This window comes from Canis lupus, chromosome 2 (assembly GCF_011100685.1).
Source record: "Canis lupus familiaris isolate Mischka breed German Shepherd chromosome 2, alternate assembly UU_Cfam_GSD_1.0, whole genome shotgun sequence".
NCBI lineage: Eukaryota > Metazoa > Chordata > Mammalia > Carnivora > Canidae > Canis > Canis lupus.
Window position 1 is genome coordinate 82725997 of NC_049223.1, and position 23565 is coordinate 82749561.

Here is a 23565-nt window from a genome sequence, read left to right on the forward strand (position 1 = left end):
ACGAACTCATCAGTGGCCTGTTCTGCTCAGAATTCCTCAAGGAGCCAAGGAAAAATGTAGCGGGAAGACAGGGCAGTTACTCCAAAGACCAAATCATGGGGACATTTTCTAAGGTGGCTCCTTCCCTCTTGGGACCCTTGGCCTTCCATCCCAGGTGTATAGGATAGTCAGCTGGAGACATTATTAAAAATACTCATGCCTTGCTGTCAGTTTCGACAATTTGGTGAATTGGCCAGGGGTAGGGCCCAGGCATCAGTGTGTTAGCACTCTCCAGTTTATTCCAATGTCCAGCCGGGGGTGAGATCCCAGATTCTGAATAGCCAGTTCTCTTGTACAAATGTACCACTCCCTCCCCTGGATAAACCCACACCTTGACTCCATGTTCGGCCACCTCCACAATTGACAACTGGGTTCTAATTCATTTTAAGCTCCACACCTGCTCCAGGATGGACTTCCAGTATTCACCTTCCAGTTCCATGCACCTGGTGAGGTACGCACTCCTGCCCCTTGTCAGGTGACCATTGCCACAGGGATAGGGACTGAACACATCCCTTGATTTTTTTTTCTAAATGAATGAAACGGACATGCTACTAACTAGATAATTTTTACAGGAAATAATCATCAATATCTTGACTGCCTCCAAGGTAATTTGCTGTTTCATTTTTCTGCTTCGTCTTAGTCTTTCTGCATGAATACATGGAAACTTTCAAATAATTTTGGTATTTTTTAAAGATTTTATTTATTCATGAGAGACACGGAGAGTCAAATAATTTTGGCATTTTGAAGGAGTTTTATATTAGCAACACTTCCCAGAATGCTACATCGTCTTCATGGCCATCACTTTAAATGTCTGCATAAACTTTCACTGAGACAATTAATCATAATTTAGTTCCATGTTGTAGGGCGTCTGGGTTGCCTCCAATTTGTCGCTGTTGATAAACAAGACTGCCATGAACGTCCTTCTGCATTGGTCTTTTTCTGGGTCATGGGCTTGGAGTTTCTCTCTTGTCAGCATATGAGCGTCTCCCGCTCTGGCTGGACCACACCTCCAATAAGACAAGCCAAAGCAGGATTTCCTCTGACATATTTCAGTGGAGTGCTCTAGTCGTTTGGGTGGGATGGTGCTGTACTGCGTGGAATTTCCCTGCACTCTGTATGAGGCTTGGCATCCCTGTCCTGTCCTGTCACTACCCATCATGTCCCTTTGTTATCATGACAACCCAGAGTTCCCAGTAGTCTGAGAAACTGGGGTTTGGTAACATTTGAATGTTCTCCATCAGTTTCTGTCTTAATTTGTCAGACTCTGCTCAGAGTGCCCCAGGAGAAAATCTCATCAGGAGAGGTTTAAGAGTCAGCCATGCATATAGGATCAGCTCCAATCTGATTCCAAGTGACAGCCCTCATCCTCATGTGCCCACCTCTCTTCCCAGGATCTTTGCATTTAGCTTCTGGCCACTCACTTCTACCCTCTATTGCTTATTAAGAAGACTTTTTCTTTTTACCCTTCCTTAATTTTCCCTCCACTTACATGTCCTCCTACAACTTGTCTTATAAACCCCCAGGCAAGTCACTTTTCAGCCAGTATGCACCCAACAGACACATAGGCACAGCCTACGGGTTAAGATCTCAAACTCAGAACCAGACCACGTGGGTCTGAATCCTGCCCGGGCCACTTTCCAGCTGTGTCGCTGCAGATGAGGAGGGTATTTGAGGCCCAGAGAGGCACAGTTCCTCATCTAGAAGATGAAACGATGATATTGATAAAACCTCCTCATTGGAATTCAGTCAGGGAACCCGCACAAAAGTCACCAGGATACTTCATGGTGGAAATGGAACTTAAACCCAACTCAACTGCAAGCCAAAAATCAGTATCCTTCCTCCAAATTAGCCCACCTCTTTTTCAAGAAAATCTGGAAGTCTTTATTATTTTACACTGTCATTAACTATTTAAGCCATTTGGAGGGAAAAGGTACAAGACTAGAAATGGTACAATCTCGAGAGACATGAAGAGAACAGCTCTGTGTTGATGTTACTAATGAGGACTACTCAAGGTCTCTGGGCTTCAGATAAAACACAATAATAGAGAAATGCTACACTGCCTGACATATGAAATCCACAGTTTTGTTTGTTTGGCTTTTGCTTTCAGTTTTAAAAAAGAGTGCTATAATATGCACTGCACTCTTTTCAAGATCTGTAGTCTGTATAGGTCAAAGGCTCCTTAATAATCAAGACTGCTATTGCTCATTCCATCCTTCCAATTCTCTTATAATAGCAGCCTTCGGGCTAACATTTATACAAAGCTTACAGTGGATTTGCAAAGGTGAAGTTATAGAAGAAGATTTTAAATCACTCAGATTAGATATAAACACCATGACCGAATTTAATGAACTGGAGAAAAAAGAAAAGTCAATTTTTGTCCTGTATAAAGAATTGGCTAGAAACAGTGCACATTCACATAATGTACACCCAGCATGCACACAGATGCGCGCACACACACACACACACACAAAACCCAAGGACTCTACTCACTATGCAGTCCCAACCCACCCCTCACCATCACTCAACAAGATACGAAATCAATTGTCATTCTCTCTCTACTTACCCGGTGCAGCATGGGAAGTCTGGCTGACATCGATGCTAACTCAACACAGAACAGACTGACACACTGCACCTGAGAAGTCTTCACCCCCCAAAAAGCATGTTTGTTCACAACCCATTTCCTCTTAGAGAATATCAACCCCAGAGAAAACCATTTCCAGTTTGCATTTCATAATTGCAAATACTGTCGAATTTCTATTTGGAATGCAGCCCTTGGAACAAATTGGCTTTTCTGAGGGAATGTAAAGGGTTTGTCACTTTCAATGCTTGAGATGTGACAAGATGTTGACCACCAGGACCCCTTGCTTGGGTCCTTGAACAAGATTACTGCATCTAAAATCTCCCTTCCAGGATTTTAAAATAATGTTCAGGCACTAGCCTCAGTACAGAAGGTGGTTTATTTTCTGGTTTTGTGGGTTTAAAGCGGTGATTCTCATACTTTGGTCAACATCAGATCACCTGGGGGACTTGTAAAAAAACACAAAGACGCAGGCGCTCTCCTGCTTCCACGAGGCTAGCATTTGTGTCACTCCCAGGTGATGCTGGTGCTTCTGATCTATGACCCACACGTAGCAAGACTCTGAGACAGTGGTTCTCACCTGGGGATGATTTCGCCTCCCTGGGAACGTGTGGCAATGTTTGGAGACATTTGGGGTCGTCAGAACTGGGGGTGGAGGAACTGGTGTCCAGTGAGTAGAGACCAGGGATGCGCCTCAACACCCTACATTGCAGAGGACACCCCCCAACCAAACCCTGCCTAACTAAGAACTAATGAAGAGTCAAGATTTTAAAAACCCTACTCTGGACACGTGCACACAAAAAGAAAAACGATGGTGAGAAACTTTGCTGACAAAAGAGTTCAAACGGCAAAGTCACCGCATTGCTTAATTAAAAGAAAGGATACAATTAGCCTCCTTCTCTCAGAGCTGCAGCCATAGGATGATTCATGATTTCCAGAATATGAAACTACATAGTTGACCCTCGGGTTCTGAGGGTTCTCAGACACCTAAAGGAAAAGGGACAAGTGCTACCCATCATGGGAATTCTTACAAATATCCTTGATGCTCTACATTTTTTACTTTCTGTCCAGACACTGCAAGATCCTATGTACCCACAGAGGAGAAACTCTCCTGGAAATCAGATTTTGAATGGCTCCACTGGCTCAATTCATTAAATCTAAAATCTAAGGAAGGATAGGTGCACCAAAGTGAGTTATCCTGCCTTTCGGATTGTCCTAAGGAACGGGACCGATATACCCAGACTCCACTGCTTAATTACACAAAGCAGCTTGCCGGTTACCTTGACACATTTAATTTTGCAGCAAGAATTATGCTAGATTCCTCAAACATTTTACGGAGAGTTGATACTTTCTGTTCAGCCCACCCGAGGGCACAAATGGGTTCTGTCCTACAGGCCGGGGGGGTAGGGTGAGTGAGCTGGGAGGAAAGAGCATGACGTTGCAAGGAGCTCCTGCCCGAGCTGTTGAGAATCCCACAGAGCAAGGGACAAGCGCTGACAGCTCTGAAACAACACACTCTTTGCCATTGCCCCCACCCTGTTAGAATAATCTGAGGACAAGATCTCACAGCAGCAGGGAAACAGCGATGCTAGAAAACTCTGGAAAATGCCTGCTAGCCAAGAGTACAGCCATCTGGCACCCTGGGATCAACCAGAGGGGAAATCACATTCACCTGCTCAGTATCCATTCAGGTGAAGAGCTCCGAAAGATTCTCAACTACCGAGCGATGGGTACATTCTTGACATCACCCACTGGCTGGTGGGGGGCCAGTGGGTGAAGCTGTGGTGGTCGTGGTCGGGGAGAGGGAACCTTGGCTGAGGCAGGCCCATAGAAGATTAGGGGTGAGAGAGCTGGGTGATTAATGAAGGAGGAATGGTCAGAAGAAGAGTGTCCACAAATATCCCAACCCACCTGAAGTGCGCGGCGCTCAGCCTTCATGACCTGGTTCAAAAGTTCCTGCTTCAAACAAACCTCTGCCTACTTTCCCAAGAAGAATGGTGGTTTCCTCATTTGTGTTCCCAACAGCTGTGTTGGTACATAGCTTGAACACAGGGCTCAATGATGGGTGAGAGAAGAGAGAGAGAGAGTGTGTGTCCCCCCCCACAGATGATGAGCTCTGGGTGTGAAACACCTGTGCCTTTATCCATCTCTGAACCTACCCTGGCGCTGACCTCAGAAGCAAATGTTCAATAAATGTTTGGACATGACTGAAGTCTTGGAGACAGAAAAAGAACAGGAAACACAGTCATGGACTAGGTGAAACCCTGCAGAATCAGTCAGACCCTAGAGTCTAGTGACTCCAAGGAGAGCCCGTCTGTTGTCTTCCAAGCCCAGCAACCATGTCTTCTTTTCTTTTCTTTTTTTTTTTAATAAAATAATTTTTATTGGTGTTCAATTTACCAACATACAGAATAACACCCAGTGCTCATCCTGTCAGGTGTCCCCCTCACTGCCCATCACCCACTCACCCCCACCCCCCACCCTCCTCCCTCTCCACCACCCCAAGTTCGTTGATAACCCTATCCCCTCCTTTTCTCCTTAGGAATACCCATCTCTCCATCAATTTGGCCCAGGAGACTCACTACTCCTTCTCTAGATCTCAGAAATGGGCACATAACCCGGCCTGTCAGAGTATTCCCATTCCCTCAGGCTCAGGCTCAGTGATTCTTCCAACAGGGACCCATAAGCCAAGTCAAATCACTGAGCCTTACATCTGGGTTTTGTTGGAAGCCCTCTTTCTGCTGGGGTTGCCATCTATAAGGACGTCACTAGGAGAGCTCTTCACTGTGGAGAGCCCGCCTGAAGTGAAGCTAGCACAGAGCTGGGCAGAGCTAAGAGATGAAGAGAAACCAAGCCTTGAAGATGCTAGTGAGCCCCTGACACCTGCTCAGTCTTTCCAGAAGCTTCTACTTACATGAGCCAAAAACTTTCCCTTTTCTGCTTAAACTAGTGTGAGTTATGCTTACAATGGAGAGATCCATGAGTGATACACTCCAGTTTCCTGGGGTGCCTCTAGATGACCCAACACGATGCAGGGTCTAGTCATTCTCTTGCCAGTAGCTACAAACCCACCAATCAAAGATCCAAATCAGCCAGGGTATAATACAGTCACAGCATGTACCCCCACCAAGGCCTCACGCTGTCCCAAATCCAAGGGTTTGGGAGCAACTGGAATTCCCCGACACATCAAGCCACGGGGTGCAATGGACTGTGGGTTTCCCCACTTGGCCATGTAGCCATCCTACGGCACAAGCAGTGGGTTCAGGTAAAGGAAGATGAGAACTGTCGATTCTAACCAACTCTGCGCTGGGATTTCTTTTTTACTAATACACGCTGCTCTTTTGGCCAAAACAGACACACAGAGATAGACAATCTAATGTTACTAGAACAGCAGGCAACAATTACCAAGGAGATGTGGTTCCAATTACACCAAGACATCAGAAATGTAGCAGTTAATTAATTGTTTGGGGGTGTACGGTATCTTTCAAGCACCCAATACAGACTTAAAATCATCTTACATAAAACAAGTCATTTCTAAATAGTAAGTTTGCAAGTAAGAATTAAGTTTCTCCCGGCCCTTTGCTAGTCAGGACTAATTAATTCCATATATGAGAGCAAGCTTTTCAAAGTTAAAATGCACATACACACAAATTACCACGACTACCAAATTATAGCTATTATCATCAGTTCTACAGCGTCCCCCTGGAAGGGTAAGACCATCAAGTTCACATTTGGAGATTAATACGCTCTCGCTCTCTTGTCTTGATTTTCCTTGTTGGTACGTTGTGCCTAGAAGCAAACATCATCATATCATGACATCAGTTTGCCCACTGCCTGTTAGGCCATAAGCTGTCAAAACAAGCTTCACACTGCAGATAGGACAAAAAAACGGGGAGTGAAGGCCAGTAGCCCCGCTAGCTCAGACACTTCATGAAGGTTTTTCATTCTAAATTCACTCATCAGAGGAAATCTGCCCAGCTGCACCGATTGGAATCCCTCCACTCATCCGTGCTGCAGATTAAGCACCTTACAGGCACACGTTGAAGACCTGTGTCTTGGAAGGGTAGGCCGTGTTCACGTGTGTGCACGTGTGGCTGCGCGTCTGCACGTGTGCTGAGAAACGGGGCGAGAGAAGACACCTGTCGCCCCAACCTCCCCCACAGGTGGAATTCTGATCCTACAAGAACAACCTGAGTAAACTGTTCAAATTGGGCTTCTCTATTTAAATAAGTCTTCTCATTAATCCTTGGGGGAGATCCTCCTAGAAGGCATTCATCCACGTGAGGAAATGAGCCCTTCCCAATTACCCATATAATCTACACGCGTCCTGTTTTGCTGCCTAAAAGAATCTTGCAAATATAAATGTCGATAGAGGCGCTCAGCAGGCTCGTTTGGTTTTGTTTGGTGAATTTTTATTGGTGTTTGAGGAGCTTTGGCTAATCATTCAAACAAAATCGACTGACATATAAGAAAGCACATGGGATCTGAGTGACGGAGGGAAGAAGAGATGGAGATATGTCAGGTAAGCTTGTGTCAGAAAGTGTGACAACTTGACTTACTTTTGATAAAGGGAGGAACAGAGATGGTTGGGAAGGAAGTCAGGGGAGTGGAGAAAGCCAGGAAAAGTTTCCTAAGGAAAGGGCAGGGTTGGTTGATTGGTTGATTGGTTGGTTGGTTGGTTGGTTGGTTTTGCAAGGGTTAACAGCCTCTTGCTCTACATGTTCAAGCCTCCTTGCCCCGGTTGTGACCCTCCCATCTACTCTGCAGTTACCTGCATGGGATTAAGTGTAACTGGGTCCAGGCCTGCCCGTTTGGACAAAGTGCATGGAGAGCGGGCACCGCAGCCTGTGGGGAGTGCTCAGCAGACAAGTCACCGTGCTCCCCTGGGGAGGAGCCATCAGGCATCGGTGCCCGTACACCCATCTCCTGGGAAATTTCCACCCACAGAATCGCCTGCCACGGGGATGATTTATTTGTTCATTCATGCAGACAGTTTGCATGCAGAGGGCCAGGCACGGTACCTGGCCCCAGCCAGTGCCCGGAGAGTCACAGGTTTCCCAACCGAGGCACCTGCCAGGATGCATCAGTCTTGCCACCTCCGGGAGCCCCTGGGCGACCGGTCAGTGAAGCCGACTGGCCAGCGGACAAATAAACACACGGAGGTTCTAGAGAACAATCCAACCCAACCCATGGGTAGCTTCCATCTGTCTCCATTCCACGTGACTTCATTCATCCCACAGTATTTATGAGGCACTTGCTGTGTACTCAGCGCTTTTCTAGGCAGTGGGGCTACAACAGTAAACAAATCAAAAACAAACAAACAAACAAAAAACCCTGCCTTGAGGAAGTTTACAATCTAGAGCGAGAGACAGATAAACAACTATATGTTAGCCAGTGATGAGTAGTCGCAAGTTCAACGAGCCTCAGCTTCTTCATCTGCCAAATGGGGAAGATAATGTAATGATGGGGATCTTGCAAAAATTTAAGAAATTAATTCACATAAAGCATTTCCATCAGTGTCTGGGGCTACATGTTCAGTAAACATCAGGTTGTTATTATCGTGATCGTTATCCGGGCTGGTTCCCTGCATTCAGGTGTCCACTGCTTAGCAACACCACGGGGCTTCCGTGGAGTCTTGGCGAGGGTGCTTGGCACCCAGGCACCCAGGCCTGACAGCTCTGGGTGAAGATAAATCACGCTTTGTTTAAGCTCGACAACTGGAAACAGAATACCAACAGTCTTCTCCCTCACTGGAAAAATCCCACAAGGCAGGCACAATGCTTTTTCAAATTAGAAGAAAAAAAGGATTAGGACACAGTGGAGGATTTTGGCCGAGAGGGCGAGAGCTGCATTGAACCCAACAGAGAGCCTCCGAAGCGTGGTGAGACGTCCGGGTCTCACGGAACACGCCCTGCGGTCACAGGCCTGCTTTAAATCTCAGTTTACTGAGGGGGGCACTTGATGGGATGTTATTCTATATGTTGGTGAATTGAACACCAATAAAAAATAAATTTATAATAAAAAAGGAAAAAAATTAAAAATAAAAATAAAATAATAAATTTCAGGTTATCACCTAGGTGGTAAAGTGACTTGGGCACCAGGCACCTTGTGCCCGCCCGGGCCTGCACAAGCAGGGTAGGGGAAAGTGCAGGGTGGCAAAGAAGGACCAATGTATGTATCTGGATGAGAGGAAGTGCTGGGCTCCTGCAGGATGACACCCCTGTGTCCCCCCTGAGACGGAGGGTGGATCAGTTTCCTATGCTAGAGAGTCTAACGCTGTACAGGTTGCTTTCTGGGCTCAGGCCTGAATCAGGAGGTAAGTGTTTATAGACACACATCTCGGGGTACTGGGTCTTCTGTAAAGAAATAGGAAGAACGTAGGGAGTAACAGCCTCGCGGCAGACGCCAGCGTGTAAAGGACAGCATTTGCGAGGGAAGATGGTAGAGAGGAGGGAAGGGTCCCCAGGCCTCTGCCTCCAACTGGCCTAACATCCGTCAGAGAGAGCACAAGGGATGTGATCTATTTTTGCAAACATACTACCTACTACCCAGAACGAGGAGGGGAGACACATGTTCTCCTTGCTTTCTGCCAGACTAACGGGAAGTAGACTAGGATGGCTGCCAGCGCATCTCAAAAAGACATTTCTAAAAGAAACTATAGAAGAGGCAGGCTTGATCAAGATAAGCCAGTTCCAGAAACCCTGCCAGAGCAGCAGAGGCATTTTTATTCACGTTAATGCCCTAGAATTAACCCAGAGGAAAAAAAAAATAAAATCCCAAACGTACACACAAAAAATGACTGCACTTATTTTCTTGATGCAATAGAATTGGCACAAGGGCAAACCCCAGTTTCTCTGTTTTCTTCCTGGATCTTCATGGAAACTGTAGGGTTTTGTGGGTTTTGTAAAATACGCATGCTCGGTGATATGTCGGCTCTGAAAGGCTGATGGGCAACAAAGGCCATCACGGCAGGACAAAGGTCTGGGGGAAGCAAAACCTCAATGAAATCTTTTTGGGGGATCCCCAGGTGGCTCAGCGGTTTAGCGCCACCTTTGGCCCAGGGCGCGATCCTGGAGACCCGGGATCGAGTCCCACGTCGGGCTCCTGGCATGGAGCCTGCTTCTCCCTCCTCCAGTGTCTCTGCCTCTTTCTCTCTCTATGTCTATCATGAATTTAAAAAAAAAATAAATAAAGATTTAAAATTAATTAATTAATTAATTAATTAATCTATTTGGGAAATAGCTGAGGGTAGCCTATGAAAGAAAATTAGGAAAACGTATCCCAAGGGAGGTTCTCTGAGATGTCTGACAATTCGCGGAAGGCCTGCACAGGTCACAGACACCATAAATGTGCCCAGACACTGACCCTTTGGGAGTCAGGAAGCCTGCTGCACCCATGGCCCTGATTTTTAGTGTCGGAACCCCAGGTACAGGATTTCAGTCAACTGCTCCTCAGTCTCCTCACCTGCAAAATGGGTACAATATTTAACCCCGAGGAACGCGCATCATAAGGTCACGTTCAGGAAATTGCTTGGCGAGCCCCAGTCCCGAGCGTGAGATCCCACTCCTCCAGGAAGAGTTCCTCGCGTCTTCCCGGGCGCAGCTAGGACTATGCGCCAAGTATTCAATAACCACAGCAACAGTTCACCTAGGAGCCCCAAATTGTCCTTTTCATTTAACACCAGGCTCTGGCAACACTTCATGCACCGGGAGAGAAGAGAAATGAACACCCACCCTGAGATGTGCAGAACTGAGATACGCTCTAATTAGCTTCCCTGGAAACGCAGCTAGCCTAGCAACGAGGCTTAGAACCAGCGCCTCTTAAAGAGACCGGAACTTTGAGGCCTGAGTGCACGCGGCCCTTCGTGGAAGGTTCCAGAGTCCCCGGGTCCCTGGTCACAGTGGAAGGGCCATCGACAGAGGCCCTCAGTCCCGGGCTGGTGGCAAGATCACAGAGCACTGGAGTCAGCCTGGCCTTGGATTCTTACTGCATCACGTAGCAGCTGTGGGCGCTCGGGTAAAGGATTTCAGCCTAATTTCTCTCCTCTGAAACTTGCCACCGTGAATCCCACGTACCTCCTGGGATTACATAAAATCACACATATAACACGTCTGGCTTTCTAAAGTCATTTAGGGCTGCAGCAGAAGGGTTTTGCGTGACGCCAAGGCCCACTGAGGGCGTGTAGGCCCCCTTTGCAGGTAGCTTTACGAAGCCTTCCTAACACACAGGGAGTCGTGGAGCATTCCTGTCCTCGTCAGCTCCCCCTTTTTAAGCCAAAAGAAGACCAAGGGGAGAGAAAAACCTAGCAATTTAAAAATACATTTTCCTCGATTGGCACACACATACTACGGGCCAACGGTGGGAAAACATAATTATCATAATACGTTTTCTTGAAGGTTGGTTTTTACATCTTCAACTGTGTTAAAATGTGAATTTTGTCCAAATCAAGAAATAACTTGAGAGTGTAAAAAAAAGGGGGGGGAGAGATTATAGTAAAATCAATATTAGCAAGAGTGAAATTGCAAGACTAGAGGCAATAAAATCTTTCCCAAGCCAAAGGAAAGAGATCTCATCATAAAATTATAATAAATTACTTCGGTTTTATCACTTGGTAAATTGCTTGAATATTAGTATCACTGAGGCTACATTTCCTTTCAACCAAAGAACGCATTTCAGCCTTGGCCCCAGTGCAAATCAGATTAGGGCGGCATCATTCGACAGCATTATCTTATTCACTCGGATAGGAGCTCATTATTTTAACCATGGCCCCACTTCCTTGCCCTCAGACTTTTCTCCAAAACATCATTTTTATTGAGATGCTGTGTCCTGGTCCTTCCAACAAGGCTGTTTATGGACATTGATGTTTGAATTTCACATCATTTCTATATGTTATTCAATATTACTCTTCTTTTGATTTTTTTTCCAGCCATTAAAAAAATGTAAAGAGCATTCTTAGCTTGCAGGCTCAAAGGAACAGGCAGTGTTCAGACCCAGAGTCTGCAGACCCTTGCGCTGTCTTCTGAAATGGTCCCTGCTCTAGGCAGTGCAGGAACATCAACAGCTGGTGTCCGGGCATCTTCTCCTCCTTAGCTCCGGGTCCTGGGATAGCTCAGCATCCTCATGCTTCTCTGAGATTTTGATGGGGAGGCGGGGTTCTCTCTTGCCTGACTTAGGATAACACCACTTCCGTGCGGCCTGTGCAAGCGTCCTAGTCAGGATGACTTGGAGGCTCCTTTGAAAGCCTCCACTCCTGGGCGTCTCAAGTTGTTCAGGAAACTCCAGATTATGCAGAACAATTGCAGCAGACGTAGCTACAACATGGCACCAAGCCTTCCTCGGCTTAAGATACTACCGCTCTATTGTGATGTAGTGAGAAGCGTGAAGATGGTGGTTGGCAGGGTATGGCGTTGTCGGGAGAACGAGATGCAAAAATTACAAGATGTAAGTTTGAGACACTTTACAAAAAGTACTAACGAGGTCCACGTCCCCCCAAAACCTTCTTCTTTGGTGCCTTTCTCTGAGTTTTGGTAAGAATTACATGACTTGGGAGTACGATGTTCCAATGATCATCCGCCGCCAAATGACAGACGGTGGCATGTACCCCGCAGCAAAGCTCCTGAGGCCACTGAGGAAAAACACAGCACACAACAGACACCCTCTGTGGACTGTTGTCGGGGGACTTCTGGTTGGTTGGTTGGTTGGTTGGTTGTCTTTTCTTCTCACTGAAGGGTTTTTGGGGCAAGATCTCTCTCGTTGTGCTGGATGGAGCCCTTGAACATTGCCTCTCACACGCAAGGCCCAAACCGAGGCCCAACTTTGTTTCTGCAGGTTTGAAAGAACAGGTTACAGTTTCCTACTTAAGGTTGGCTTTTCTCTCGGGAGTGGCACTGAGAGGAGCCGCAACATGCTTGGGGCAGGTGGGGTGGGGGAGAGCCAGGAGAGCGAGGAGTCCGGAAGCCACATCATCAGAGAAGAGATTAAAGGGGTCAGGGAGGACCATTTTGGAAAACTGAAGATGCACAGAGGGGTGAACAGGTGAATGCTATCGCCCTCTTCAAGTCTCTGAAGTGCCATCAAAGGGAAGGGAAATTAAGATGCAGACCTCAGATCAACAGAGAGGTGCCACAGGGCAGAGATGCTTATCCCTATCAGACTCGAAGTGTTCTTTTCATTTTTTTAAAATGTTTTTAAATTTTTATTTATTTATGATAGTCACACAGAGAGAGAGAGAGAGAGAGAGGCAGAGACATAGGCAGAGGGAGAAGCAGGCCCCATGCACCGGGAGCCCGATGCGGGACTCGATCCCGGGTCTCCAGGATCGCGCCCTGGGCCAAAGGCAGGCGCCAAACCGCTGCGCCACCCAGGGATCCCGAAGTGTTCTTTTCATAATATATGTAGGGATTTCTCTTCATGGCCCGAATTTAATTGTAAAGGAGAGGTAAAGTGCAAGGAATATGTGCTAAAAAATAATGTATATTTTGAAAAGTAGGTTCTCAGGTAGGGCTAGCCTATGATCCCTCAATCACTCGTTCACCCTGATGTCATTCGGAGTCAAGAGATAAGCAGTTGAATATTGTCAACACTGGCATTTTGGAATAAGAATTAAATTCGTCGGGATCCCTGGATGGCGCAGCGGTTTGGCGCCTGCCTTTGGCCCAGGGCGCGATCCTGGAGACCCGGGATCGAATCCCACGTCGGGCTCCCAGTGCATGGAGCCTGCTTCTCCCTCTGCCTGTGTCTCTGCCTCTCTCTCTCTATGACTATCATAAATAAATAAATGAAAATTTAAAAAAAAAAGAAGTGTTTAAAAAAATAATTAGTCTATTTGTATGTAGGTGAAGCAGCTACAAAAATTCAACCATACAAAAAAATTTTACCATCGTATCATTGTAAACAGGTTCTTCGCCTGCATAAACACACGTATCAGGTGGTTCACAAAACATGTAGGAGGAGCAAAAAAAAATCTCTGAGAACTGCGGGACAATTAGCCCTTTTTCCTGCCCACTAAATGCCAGTAGCTTCCAGGCAGCCTGGCTCCACTGCCCAGGCTCACGAACCCCACACTATCCCACCTCCCTATATAGAGTCGATAAGTTTAGGGTATCCAGCCAACCAACACTCTTACTAGTTCCAGAGGCTGGAGGTCTAACATCAAGATGTTGGCAGGTTGGTTTGTTCTGGGGCTGTGACGGACGGATCTGCCCCTCCCCTTGGCTTGTAGGTGGCTCTCTCTCTTCTGTGTCTTGTCTTTTCTCTAAGTGAGTCTCTGTATCTAAATTTCCCTTTTTTACAAAGACGGACGTCATACTGAGTTAGGGCCCACCCTAGTGACCTCAATTGCATCTGCAACTTCCCCATTTCCAAATAATTCTGAGGTCCTGAGGACTGGGACTTCAACATACGATTTTTGAGGGTGCGGGGTGATAATTCGACCCGTAACGATGTCTTAAATTAAATTAGGCGACGCCTATAACACACCTAGCGCATGCTGTGCACACCTTAAGTGTTCGATAAATGGTTTTTATTACCATTGTTATTTCTATAATTAAGATCCTTTCTCCAAGAAAGAATCAAGGAAGACCATAAAATAAAAATCTCAGAGGGGATCCCTGGGTGGCTCAGCGGTTTGGCACCTGCCTTTGGCCCAGGGCACAGTCCTGGGGTCCCGGGATCGAGTCCCACGTCAGGCTCCCAGCATGGAGCCTGCTTCTCCCTCCTCCTGTGTCTTTGTCTCTCTCTCTCTTTCTATGTCTATCATGAATTTTAAACAAATAAATAAAGATTTTAAAAATAAATAAATAAATAAATAATAAATCTTTAAAAAATAAAAATCTCAGAGACACTCAAATCAGCTAGATCCATGGATTTGCAAAAGATAAGAAAAGCAAGGACACATGTCTGGTTAGACTTTTTTTTACCAAACACACCCATTGTTAGCCTAAATTAGGCCTCCCCAGACTTAGCTAGGCAGATTCCAAGGCTAGTCCACCTTATGCACTACGCAGCCTACCAGAGTCTGTGATCTCTTCTACAACACTGTGACTAAACCAATTCCATAGAATTTACCAACACTTATTTTCTGCTCTCATTAACCAATGAGTCCATCCTTTCATTCAAAAACATTTGTATATCTAGGGGCGCCTGGGTGGCTCCATCAGTTACACATCTGACTCTTGATTTCAGCTCAGGTCACGATCTCAGTGTCGTGGGATCGAGCCCCACATCGCACTCCGCACTCTGCACCGAGCCTGCTTGTCCCTCTCCCACTGCTCCTCCCCTCCCCCCACTCGCACTCTCTCTCAAATAAAATCTTAAAAATTATTTGCATAACTGATCTGGGCCACGTCCTGTTCTAGGCACTGGGAATACATATGGAAACGCAGAAGGAGACTCTATCTTCAAGAAGCTACAGTCCCAAGGGCAAGACAGATACTAAACACATAACCAAATAAAGAAGATGCTTTAAGAGAGCAAAAGTGTCATGAAGAAATAAGACGAGGGAAAGAGAGGGGACAAGAGAAGACCCGCCACAGACAAAGGGATTGAGGAGGTTTCGCATCAGTCGAAGGCTGGGATGATGCAGAGGAAGTGGCCACATGAAGACACGGTGGGTGGGTGGTTGGGTGGGGGGGCTCTAAGCAGGAGCAACAGGTGCAAAGGCACGAGCGTGGTGGGGGGAGGAACGGAGAGACCTGGAACTGGAGCCTGATGAGCCAGGGAGAGAAAGCAAGAGAAAGCTGGACCAGAGGGCAGCAGCCAGACCACGCAGGGGCTTCTTCTTCTTTTTTTTTTTTTTAAAGATTTATTTATTTATGATAGACGAGAGAGAGAGAGAGGCAGAGACACAAGAGGAGGGAGAAGCAGGCTCCATGCCAGGAGCCTGACGCGGGACTCGATCCCGGGACTCCAGGATCACACCCTCGGCCAAAGGCAGGCACTAAACCACTGAGCCCCCCAGGGATCCCCCATGCAAGGGCTTCTAAATCTCAATGGGAACCTCAGGTGTTGTAACGACAGCTTTCCCCTCTTCTTGTGATTTGCATCCGGGGACAGCAAGGGCAGGGGCCACGTCCACCCAACAGAGCCATTCAGACCTCCCTGCCTCTTGGGCTGGGGGCCCAGTGGTGAAGAGAGAGGTGGGATTACAGGGCAGAGGCTGAGCTGTAGCAGCAGTGACTCCAGTGGAGGAGGCGGCAGGAAAGACAGGGAGAGACACGGGCGGACGATGAGAAAGGAGGTAAGGTCGGAGGAAGAGGGTTGGCAGGGCCGAAGGTCACGGGCATCACCAGGAGCTTTCAGCCGGTGGCACAGAATCAAGCTCGGAAGGTCATCTACACACTGATCTTCCTCCGGCCCCATGATGCTTCGTCTAACCTTTCCCAGGAGGACGTCAGGCTTCCTCTAATGCTACTCAGATCATCACGGCCTCTGACACGTCCGCTTTCATCGCCGTCCGCCCTGAATGCAAAACATCATGGGAATGCTTCACGGACACTGGCGAAGTGTGAGTGAGTGAGTCTCAGCCCTGCTCACAGGAGGCCACGACCGAGCCTGGAGCGCGTCTCCACGCAGAGGCCCGAGGCGGTCGGTCTGCGGACAGGCTGCTCTGGTCCCAAGGGGCGGGAAGCCTGGGAAACTAGAGCTGAGCACCTGCGACGCCCCCACCCCAGGCTCACGTCTCCCACGCTGGGCCCCTTCATCCTGAGAGCCTTTCCCCCAAACGTAGCTCTGATCATAAATTTCAAGTGGTATTTTAGCATTTCAGTACTTCCATATTCTGAGTTGGCACTCGCCCTTGTTCCTGGGAAAATTAAAAGTCCCCAAGATGAAACCTCATTAGCAACACAACAGGGGACAGGCAACTGCTGCCGTGCAGGGCGCAACACAGGGTGCGGCAGGCGGCTCCTCCGTGGCGGCCGCGGGGGGATTTTCTACGTGCCGTGGATGGTCTTTATGTGAGTTGCGCAGTTGGTTTGTTAAAGATTTATTTATTAGACAGAAAGAGTGGGAGAGGGGCAGAAGGAGACGGAGAAGAGAATCTTTTTTTTTTTTTTTCCATTTTTTTATGATAGTCACAGAGAGAAAGGGGCAGAGACACAGGCAGAGGGAGAAGCAGGCTCCATGCACTGGGAGCCCGACGTGGGATTCGATCCCGGGTCTCCAGGATCGCGCCCTGGGCCAAAGGCAGGCGCCAAACCGCTGCGCCACCCAGGGATCCCCGGAGAATAGAATCTTAGGCAGAGTCTACGCGGAGACCAATGCAGGGCTCGGTCTTATGACCCTGAGGTCATGACCTGGGCCGAAACCAAGAGTCTGACGCCCAGCTGACCGTGCCACCCCCGCCCGCGCCCCTACCGGCGGACATCCGGAAGAAACACAACTAGTGCCCCAAATCCGTGGTAGGATGAGTCTGAGTAAAAAGGGAAGATTATATAGTCGATTTTTAAAAGGTATTATTTAGATAATAATACAGATGTCACTGATTTGGCAACTGCATAACTGTTCAGGCATTTCTTGAAAGCCGAAGGCCTATTTAGTCTTGGGATACACACTTGGCTAAGAGCAAACAGGGAGCCAGAGATGTTTCTGGGCATAGAAAGGACGATTCAACCACCAGGTGGGGGCACCTCCTGCGTGGATGTGCACAGGGGGCTTATCCAGATTGACTCCGCAGCGCCCTGCACATGCCTCCCCTCGCAGACTTCCACGGGGTGGGCTGTGGGCTTCCCCGGGGTCTGACCCGCCCCTGGGAAGGCCCCTGACCTACCACGTCCTCGCTGTGTGACCTTGGGCAAGTACCTCCACCTCTCCTCTGCCCCAAATCTCTTCTACTGTAAAATGGAAAAATTAAAATTAAAACCTACCTCCAAGGGTTGTCGTGAGGATTAAAGGGGTTAATACACATAAAGCCTCTGGAATGGCGCCTGGCTATGGAAAGACCACTCTCTTCACCCTCCAACCAAAAGGTAGCGTGACTGTAAAGCAAGAATGTCATCAGTCACCTAGTTTATATATATGCAATTATCCCTGTAGTTGCCTATCCCACTAAACTCGAGGCTTCCTAGGCCTGAACCCCCTTTCAGAGCTGAACCCCCGAGTGCTCTGGGTTGGCACACGTTAGTTACTAAGTACTCGGCTCGTGTTTGAATGAGATGAACAAATGAACGGCCCCTCCTGAAATCCTAGGACGGCCTCTTTTAATATAATGGCAACAGCAGGTTTAGCACCCAGCAGGCTTGGTATGTCAGCCCCAGTCTCCTTTTTCATAACACATTTTAGCATTCCGGGGCACCTGGGTGGTTCATTCGGTTAAGTGTCCGACTCCTGACTCTGGCTCAGGTTGTGATCCCAGGGCGGTGAGATCAAGCCCCGCATTAGGCTCCACGCTCAACCACAGAGTCTGCTTGTCCCTCTCCCTTCCCCTGCTTTCTCTCTTTCTTTCTCTCTCTCTCTCTCATAAATAAATAAATAAATTTATTTCTTTTTTAAAAAAACGTTTTTGCATTCTATGAACGCATACCTTGTACTAGCTCATTAGGGAGTGTGGCAAGCAGCCGTGGGGAAGCTGAGGTTACTGATGCATGTGGAGTTGCCCACCCCCGAGGAGAGCTCACAGGAGCTTATTTTTATCCTCAGATGCATTTAGGCACAATATGTTCTTGCACAACCAACTTGATTTCCAGGTTAGGAAATGAACAGAAAACACCGAGGTCGGGAGCGCTGTGCCTGGGCCCCCTACCTTTGTACAGGACGAGAGGCAGGCCGCCACTCCAACGACTTCTAGTAGACTTAGAAGTCCAACATGCCTTTTAAATTTAGAATCAAAGAAATTCATCAGGGGAAAGAATCCAAGAGGCAAAAGAGTAAGACCTCTCCTACTCCAGAGGAGGCAACCGAGGGCCAGGAGGAAGTCAGCGGACCAGAGGCACAAGGATCATTGTCCTCAGAGTCGGGATTCAAACCCAAGACTCCTGACTCCCAGTCCAACACCTTTCCTCTGCCTCCTGCAGGCTTACGATCAAAACCACTACCAAGGGGTCCCTGGAAAGCCTGCTGAGTTACAGGAGCAAATAGAACACGTGTTTTCCTGGTCCGTGACTAAAAGGCAGATATTTGTACTCGCACGCCAACGTGTCAGTGTTTGCACTCTGACATGATCTCCATGCTGCAGCTGATCTGGAAACTAATGTGATAGAACCGTGGTCTGTCTGTATATTTGCAGAAAGGGGACTGTGGGCCCCATTAGGTAGTGGGGGCATTGACTTTTCAGATTTGCGTGCCAGACACAGATACCTGCTACTTCCTGGCAGGGCTACCTGGACGTTACTGGTCTGTCTCACTTTTCACCAGATGTGCTTCCTTCCCAGTTGGGTGTGTGGCTGTGCTTGTGAACAGTGTTGTATTTCAAATGCCCGAGTGGAATCTGGCCATCTTTGGTGAAGGTATTTATTTAAAAGAGAGAGAGAATCCTTTCACACTGTCGTACAATTTTAGAATTAGAAGAATAAAAATAGCAACTAACCGTTTTTGGAGCATAAATATGCTCTGGAAATTGTGTTGAGTGCTTTACATGTATTACCTTATTTACTCCACACAACCACCCATGAGGTGGTATTATTGCCATTCCTACTCTGGAGAGGAGAACACCGAGGCATCATGGTGGACAGACACAAAAGTGTCCCCTAATGACCCCTGACTTCTGGTGTTCATGCCTCATGTGGTCGTCTCCCCTTGAATGCGGGCAGGATCTGGGACTTGCTCTGATCAATAGGATAGCGCAAAGGTGATGGGATGCCGCTTCCATGATAGGCCACTTCAGACGGTAACTTCCATCCTGCTAGGAGACAGTCTTCATGGGCCCTCTTCATTGCCAGCTTTGATGAGTTAAGCCACTGTACAGACAGCCCCACATCAGAAGGAACGCAGAGTAGCCTCCAGCTGACAGTTAGCAAGGAGTTAAGGCCCTCAATCTAATCTCCCGCAGGGGTTCGGATCCTGGAGCATGTGAGCTTGACGGCAGATCCTTCCCCAAGCAAGCCTCAGAGGACAGCTCAGCCCTGGCCGACCTTCATCAGCCCATGAGGGACCAGGAGCAGAAGACCCAGCTGAAGAGTGCCCAGGATTCGTGCCCCACAAAACATGTCAGATGATACACGTGTGTTGATTTTTTGCCATGCAACTACAGGGAACACAAGCATGGATAAGTTACGTGATTTGCCCAAGGTCACTTAGCTGGCGGGTGGCTTAATGAGATCTGAACATTGAGAGTTTATCTTCTAAACCAGACCTGGCACAATCATGAAGTCCAAACCTCTGAGCTCCTCACAGACGGGCAGATGGACATAGGTAGTCTTTTCTCAGAGATTTCTTCTAATAGAAATGCTGTGGCGGCCCTCGCACGCTCATCCGGGGTCCCTAACACTGCAGTCCACTGAGTCACAGGATTCAACAGCAACGCTCAGAACTTTAGGTCGGAAGATCTGAATCTGGAAATCCCTGCCATTCACCTTCCTACCCACCTCCTAAAGCTAGTCCATCTGGAATTTGCTTAACTTCTCTAAGCTCACCTTGCATTTTGGTTAACATCACGCGCTCACAGTATCACCATGGACATGGGACCTGAATGACATGGGCAGAGTGGTTAGCCCAGGGGTGCCTGGCATGCAGATAATTGGTATTTCTTTATTCAAAAGATTCAGTTCAAGTTTCCACTTCTTAGAGATCAGTTTATTAATAGCTTGCCGTTCACGCCTTTCTTCTGGACTCCAGACCTACATAGCCAACTGCCTAGGCATACTCTCTGGAACCCCAACTTCATCTCTACCACCCGCCTGCCCAATAACCTGCACCCCCTCCGGTGTGCCCCGTCTCTGGGGAAGCAAACACCTGTGTCCGGTTATACAAGTCAGCACCTGGGAGTCAATCTTGACACCTCCCTTACACACATCCTGCCCCAGCTAATGCATCACAAGGGCCTCTTGGTTTTCTCCAGAGCCTATTCTACTACTTCTCAATGACCAGCCCCATCCTGTGCCTGGATTCTTGCAAGAGCTGCCTGATGCCCCACATCCAGACTGCCCACTCTGCTATCTTCTCTACTCTGCAGGCATTATGGTTATTTTTTAAGTGAAATTTTACAACATATACACAAATCATAAAGGTAAAATTTGATGAGCTTTTGCAAAGTGATCACACCCACCAAACCAACACCTGGATCAAGAAGCAGGATACCACCAGCATCCCCTCTCCACCTGTACCTCTTCCAGGCAGAACGTTAGGTACACCATAGTATACTACATTGTGCTTTTGCAATACAGTGTAAATGTTCTAGGATTTTCCATACATGTACTTGTGCAAACATATGTTTATGATTGGGCCATAAACATTTCTGACGGGTCTATCTACAAGAGAAGCCCAAGGGTTGGGTCACAGCATGGGAATACATTCAACACTGGCGGACACAGTTTTCCAAAATAGCTGTAACCCATCTGCACTCCTCCCAGCCCCGTATGATTGTTCTGATTGCTCCACATCCCTTTCAACATTAGATATCATCTGTCACTTTCAATTTAGGTATTCCAGGGGCGGGGGGTGGGGGGGTATAAATGTATACCATCGTGCTTTTAATTTGCATTTCCCTGATTCTTAATGAGGCCGAACAGTTTTCATGTGCTCTTTGGCTATTTAGAAGTCCTTTTTGTGAGGTGGATGAGAAAATCTTTTGCTCATTTTTTTTTCTATTTCTGCCTGCCTTTTTTATTGTTGATTTATAAAGGTCTTTATGAAAAATAAAAAAAAAAAAATAAAGGTCTTTATTTTATGGAAATGAGTCTTCTGTCAACTATAAGTGTTGCAAATATCTTCTTTATTCCAGGAACTCCCTTTTCAATCCCTTAATAGGATCTACTGAAGAACAGAAGCTCTCGATTTTAATGTAGTCCAAGTTACCTATTCCTTCTTCCTTTTTGGTTAGTTTTTTGTATCCTAAACGTAATTTTGCTCACCTCAAAATCATGCTCCCCTACATTTTCTTCTGTGACAGTTTTTTGTTTTGTTTTATTTTTGCTTGCTTGGTCTTTGACGATTAAGTCTACAATCCACCTGCCATCTTTTTCATATGAGTATCCAACTGACCAGAACCATGTATTTTAGAAACAAACAAACACATATTTCGCTACCACACTTCAGTGTTGCCTTATAAATCAAGCGACTGTGTTTGTGTGTTCTCTGTCTGGATCCTCTATTCTATTCCACTGGTCTTTTTTTGTTCATCCATTTGTCAATTTGAAGGTCTTAATTACCATAGTTTTTAATATGCTTTGGTATGGGGGTGCCTGGCTGGCTCATTGGGCGGAGCATGTAACTCTTCACCTTGGGGTTGTAAGTTTGAGCCCCATGATGGACAAAGAGTTTCCCTAAAAAATAGTAATAATAAGCCTAGGTATGTAACAGTGTGAGTCCTTCATCTGTTTTTCCTTCTTCTAGATTGCCTTTATTAGCCTTAACCCTGTGCATTTTCACATTGATTTTAAATTATCTTCTCAACTTCTGCCCCAAAAAGGTAGGACATTTTTGAGGGGATTGCAGTGAATCTATAGATCAATTCAGGAAAAATTGACATTTTTACAATACTGGATTATCTGACCCACAAATATGGTATATCCATCTAATTACCTGTCTTCTTTAATTTCATTAATGTTCAATTTTTAAAATTTTAATTAGATCTATTTCAAAATACCAAATTCTTATGCTATTATTAAATGTGCCTTGATTAAAACTTTCATTGCTGCTAGCATTAAAAACAACGTATTTTTGTATATTGTCTTTGTATCCAGTAACTGTGCTAAGTTCATGTATTAATGTAAAAAATTTGTATGTAGATTTTTTGGATTTTCTCTGTACATAATCATTTTTCCTTATAAATAGTGATGGATTTTTTTTCCTCAATAGTTATGATTTTTATTCCTTTTTCTTTTATTTCTTATTACAACTGTCTACAACTTCCAGAAAGTAGTGATAAAAGAAATCCTTGCTTTATTCCTGGTCTCAAGGGGAAAGGCTTTAAATATTTCACCATGAAGGATGATATTTGCTATAGGCTTTTTGTAATCTTTATTGTATTAATGGAGTGCCCTTCTATTCCTAGTTAACATATTCTTTTCAAAGAAGAAATTTGGTCATGATGTTCCTTTCTCAGAGGTTTTCATTGTGCTCTTGACTGTCTACAGCCTCCCCATAGACAATATATGCTTCTTGTTCTCTACTTTCCAACCTCAGTTACTTTCAGTTTCTTTTTTTTAATAATAAATTTATTTTTTTATTGGTGTTCAATTTGCCAACATACAGAATAACACCCAGTGCTCATCCCGTCAAGTGTCCCCCTCAGTGCCCATCACCCATTCACCCCCACCCCCCGCCCTCCTCCCCTTCCATCACCCCTAGTTTGTTTCCCAGAGTTAGGAGTCTTTATGTTCTGTCTCCCTTTCTGATATTTCCTACCCATTTCTTCTCCCTTCCCTTCTATTCCCTTTCACTATTATTTATATTCCCCAAATGAATGAGAACATATAATGTTTGTCCTTCTCCGATTGACTCATTTCACTCAGCATAATACCCTCCAGTTCCATCCACGTTGAAGCAAATGGTGGGTATTTGTCGTTTCTAATGGCTGAGGAATATTCCATTGTATACATAAACCTTCTTGACAATGCCATACTCCCATCACCAGAGTTCCTTTGTAGGTGCTTTTCCTCCTGCCCTGGAAGGCTCTCACAGCACCCTCTTTATATGCCACTTTCCTTATTAATCTTACTCATCCTACAGACCTCTGCTAGAGAGTCCCCTCCTCAGGGAATCCCTCCTGAGCAACTGGCCCCAAAGCCAGATCAGGCTACTTAGGGACAGTTTCTTTGCCTTTCTTTCAGCTCTTATTCCCACTAGACATACTA

General features: G+C 46.5%; 1 protein-coding gene and 2 long non-coding RNA genes across 7 annotated transcripts in view; 1 reads left to right on the forward strand and 2 right to left on the reverse strand.

Moving 5' to 3' along the window:
- Positions 1-23565, reverse strand: part of KAZN (kazrin, periplakin interacting protein) — a 1012902-nt gene that overhangs the window by 903815 nt on the left and 85522 nt on the right. The gene's annotated exons all lie outside the window — the stretch shown is intronic.
- LOC119876085 lies at positions 9308-10397 on the reverse strand. The gene is made up of 2 exons (XR_005356157.1): positions 10082-10397; positions 9308-9779 (listed from the first exon to the last, which is right to left on the reverse strand). It is a non-coding gene; the product is annotated as an uncharacterized LOC119876085 (long non-coding RNA).
- LOC111094717 lies at positions 10459-16707 on the forward strand. 2 transcript variants are annotated; one of them, XR_005356155.1, is made up of 4 exons: positions 10459-10633; positions 14974-15224; positions 15671-15854; positions 16001-16707. It is a non-coding gene; the product is annotated as an uncharacterized LOC111094717 (long non-coding RNA). The 2 variants fall into 2 exon arrangements; XR_005356154.1 differs by lacking the exon at positions 15671-15854 and having other exon boundaries at positions 16001-16704.